This window comes from Anarrhichthys ocellatus, unplaced genomic scaffold, assembly GCF_004355925.1.
Source record: "Anarrhichthys ocellatus isolate YVR2014 unplaced genomic scaffold, GSC_Weel_1.0 scaffold10, whole genome shotgun sequence".
In the NCBI taxonomy this organism is placed as follows: Eukaryota; Metazoa; Chordata; class Actinopteri; order Perciformes; family Anarhichadidae; genus Anarrhichthys; species Anarrhichthys ocellatus.
The window spans coordinates 3,456,019-3,460,681 of NW_022280040.1; the positions used below are offsets into that span (position 1 = coordinate 3,456,019).

Below are 4,663 nucleotides of genomic sequence, written 5' to 3' on the forward strand. Positions count from 1 at the left end.
CAGGAACAGGCAGTCAGCCTAAGGGGGGTGATTTCGCAAGGCAGAAGTTAAGTCTATAACCTCTGCATTTGTACTCCAACCCGTTGGGGAGTTGGTGGTGGGGGGGTCATAAGTGATGACCAGCCCCTCCTTCCTCAATGGGCCAGACCCACTACGAGCCTGCTGATGACCTGGGCCCAACTGGGCAGGCAGCTGTGGAGAAGACGGGGAGTGCCACATTTCTGGCCGCCTGGGTTGCGCAAGTCAGAAGCCGTCCCGGACAGTTGGGGCAGCCTCGACAAATGCTACCATTAGAGGGGTGCTGGAAATTTATTACCAAACATATTGGTATTTTAGGGTGCAGCTGACTTAGATTTAGTGCCGTTGCTGACGAGGCTCTGTGTTTAAACCAGAATACCAGATTACTACCGGAAAGTCACACCCTCCATCCTTAGTACAACCTGTAACTATCAACTATCACTGATATCTGCTCAACTTGGTTCCTCAGCAGTTGTGTTTGCAATCACAGTAAACCTCAAGTTTTCAGCTACGAAATTAGGGAAAGGAGGCAGAAGATGGCTTGTTTCAATTTACAAGAATGAACTGCGAATGATTTTTAAATCTAAATGTTTTCTGTCTATTTGCAAATTATCAAATTGCCGGGCTTTTAGGAAAAAGAGCAGGCAAATATATACTGTATTATGCTCTATCCAGTGAACCTGTCTGTCTATCTTCCAGACTGCAAACATTTTTTTGTATCATTTCAAAATGCACCAGTGAAGTTAAGCTATCCAACATCCAATTTGGTGACACACTAATGAGGCTGACAAAAGCAGCTCAACATAAAAAGAATCAACAAAAACTACTCTAATTTATAAATGAAGCGCATCTCAAACTTATTGATAACTAAAATCTGAATATATGGAATGCATACATCTCAAAATATTTACATGACTCATTGAGCTGAATTTACTGTTATTATTCTCTTTTAACAGGCTATATATTTTAAGTGTAATGCCCACGGTGATACTTCCAGCCATAGTGATGTCTCATTCTGAGTAATAGGTCTCTAAAGTGTGCTTGTTTGGCTTGTTTGGGGCCATTGGAGAGCAATAAAGTGTCTGTCTGAGGATTTTCGGGGTCCTCATAGACTTTCTCCAGGTGTGCCTCCCAGTCATAAAGTACAACGTGTGTCTCATGGCGTATGCTTGGATAAATGTGTCCGCTGAGTGTTCTTTAATCAAATACTACTCAGCATGCACTGGGTTTCTTAACACAATAATAACACAAGAAATCACTTGTGTAAATTTTGAAGTTCTGTGCTTAGGTGTGCTTCCTATATTTTATACAAACAGATCTTTTTTCTTAGTTCTAAGAATGTTCTCTCTTTTTTTCTCTCCCATGGAGCCAATAGCTACAACAAGAAGGTCACTCTTTCAATCTAAGTTTTTGACGTCCGCTGAGGTTAACCATTTCATTTGTTCCTGGCTTTTTAGTGGAGGAAAGCTCCACTGTATTTTCATGTCGAGGTATGCTGTGTTTACTTTTATCGCTGCTCCTCGGCGAGGCGGGCCGACCCGATGTTTGTTTATAAGGAATTCTGGCTTCACTCGAAACTTTCATTCACCACTTGAAAGCACTTGTCTCGCTACTAATTTACCTTGAGGGACTTCAAAATTATCTGTCTGCGCTGTCGAAACCTTTTTTGTGGCGGCAACTTGTCATCATCAAAGTTTTCCTTTCGAGTTTAATGAAAGCCTGGCAGATAGATGGGTTAATGTTGTATTGTTTGTACTTGACTACTGCATGTACAAAGACATCACTCAAGGTAACATGTTTTTTGGGCCTCAAAATGATTATGTTGGTTGCTTTTTGTTTTTTTTTGCTTTGATTGCTATGGCTGTTGTTGCCACGCGATTTGCTTTTAAGTTAGTGTGATAGAGTTTCACATGAAAACACAAGCAGGGGGGAACAGAGGAGGAATGGAACAGTGTTGGAAATGATCTTGAATTTCCCCTTGGTCATCAGTGCTGCTTTGCTTTACCAAGGATATGTCACTCTGTGCAGCTCGGTTATTTTCAACAGGAAACTATGCACATTGAATAACTCGGGAATATCCAGTACCTAGCACTTACAGAGCTCTTTGACAAATTACCATCCAGCAAACTTAATGTCCCACTTGTGTCAGGGGCAAGGCTGTAGGATGGGAGGTTTGTGTAGTTAACGGTTTTTCTTTTTTTTTGGTATTTTCTCCCTAGTTAATAGGTGAACACTTCACCTAGTAATGCCTGTGTAAATATATAAAAACTGTTTTGTTTTTTTTCCAAAGTTATCCTAAGTTCAGATTTCCCTCTTTGGGGTGGGGGAAGGTTTGGAGTGTAACACTCTGCTGAGACTTATGTCAAAAAAAAAGGAACTTGATCCCCCTCAATGTGTGACATTGTATCAACACTGTAGTAGTTCTACCCAAAACAAATTTGCAGCATACGCATATATGAAAATATTGCAACTGTGTCACCAGGGTGTTAGCATTTTGTTTCATCCGTACCATTTGATCCCTTGTCACACCGCTCCTGCACCTTTCACTCTGTTTATGTATTCTTTGTCAAGATAAGCAAACTCGCTTTACTGAGATGTTCCCCTTTTGTGGACCAACTGAGGAAGAAACTCAAAATTTCTTTTAGGATCTGAGGTTTAGCGGTTTAGGATCTGAAACTTTCCAAAGCACTCGGATTCCAGTTAGACGCGCATTATCCACCCATTGGTTATCTTAAAAACAGAATCGGCCATTTGGAAGTGAGTCTATTTTCATGTGTGTGAGAAGCTGAGTGGATAACCTGTTGGCAGCGGAGGACAGTGCAGATCTCTCTTCACTCTAAATTGCAGGCAGGCATCCCTGCAGCTCCACATGAGGACCATTGAGTCCCATCAAGATAATCCTCAATAAAGAACGGCTTCACATTTAATCTTAGCCCACGTCTCAAATTTCTCACTTGATATAGTTTTTGGCAAGTGACGTTTCAGAGCCGATGTCAGTCGAACACTATCAGTGCATCTTATGTTAAGCTTCCATTTGGCAGATGTAGAACGACTCCATTAGGCTATATATGTGTGTTTTATAGTGGCAGAGAATATCATTATAGTGTTCTAATGTGTGCATCTAATGAGGTTTTTACATGTCGAATGCATCTTAGTGCCTCTTAAAATGTCATATTTTATTATGTGACTGCTTTTTACTGCAGAAAAAAGCTTAATGACACGTTCAAAGGCATCATTCTCGACCCCAACAACTCAACATCTTCACAAAAAGTTAAACCTACATTTTATGGGATTGTTTTGCATTTACCAGCCTTTCATTGAATACTGTGGAACATGGCAATCACCAGTAAAACTGCTATGGTTGATTGGAGCCTTGACTGAAAACGCACCATACAGCGCTGCATGCAGGCGAGGCCGAGGAAAATGTGAGTTTGGTCGCTGAGGCATAAACAACTCTGGATAATTATACTGTGCAATTTGAAAATAACTCACTTGCAAAATCACATCTCAAACTAATTTTGTTCAGCTGCTTATTGAAATAGAGAGTGACAGAGTAAATGCCGTAACTCAATTGGCATGTGTACCCCTCCGCTATTAGAAATAGCTACTTGAGAGTCCCCAAGCATCTATTAGTCAATCGAGTTATCAAGAACCTGTTCGGCGTGCAATATATTTCAAACTGCTTCGATATTGAAACCCGTTTGTTTACCTGTGGGCAGTTGGTTTTGGAAAAGGGAAGTAGCGCTTGCATTTCGAGCTCGTCCACACCGTCGCTGCAGTGTATTTAAATCAGGAGCAGCGCAGCTCGAATCTATTTCCGTCAGCTCCTTGTTGACGACTGCTACAGAAGTTGTGTGTTGACCTGCTTTCAGTACGGGTTGTGAACTCGAATTTTGCTCTTTTAGCAACAGGCCACCTTTCTTTATTTCTTATTATCACCCACTGACTAGCAGGTAACGTACAAGCAGCGCATACATACCGCTAACACAGTATACTATTCTTCTAGCCGTGGGTGTTCTTCTTCTGTCACCACCTCTTTACCACAGCAAATGTATGGTTTCCTCTTTCTTGGTAATCATTTTTCAGTATTACAGTCGGTATTTCGCCCCACAGTTTTATTATGTGGAAGTTAAACAACATTTAAATGGTCCGTTGACCTCTCAGCCGTTCATTACGCAGAACTGATATTCTTGGGAAAGAAGTAGTCGTGACATATTGAAGCAAAAAGCTGTGTGAGCCTCATCACCAGCTTGAATAAATCACCAGTTAGAGCTCATCAGTAGCAGCATGGCCTTGTGTACCATAGCGGCTTCGCGCAGTTGAAATAATAACCTGGAGCAGACAGAAGGCAGTCATTACCTTGCACACAGACGTGGTGTGCACGTGTTGACGGAGGACTTCCACTAGACTGCCGTGGAGACGGACAGAGCAGAGCCACTCGGGCTGCTGTTAAAACCTCCGGCTTCGCATCACCTAAGCTAATGACGCTAAGCCCTTGTTTACCCTCAGAAGTCCCTCTACGACAAAGAGAAATCCTGCAGCGACCTATAAGACTCGCAGGAGAGGGCAAAAAAAATGTGGTTTGTGGTAGGAAATAAAGAAGAGCATAACAAAAACAAGAGAGAAAGTGTGTGTGTGGGGGGGG

The 4,663-nt window shown here is 42.0% G+C and overlaps 1 protein-coding gene across 2 annotated transcripts in view; it reads left to right on the forward strand.

Moving 5' to 3' along the window:
• eya1 (EYA transcriptional coactivator and phosphatase 1) overlaps positions 1-4,663 on the forward strand; it is a 58,222-nt gene that overhangs the window by 15,703 nt on the left and 37,856 nt on the right. The gene's annotated exons all lie outside the window — the stretch shown is intronic.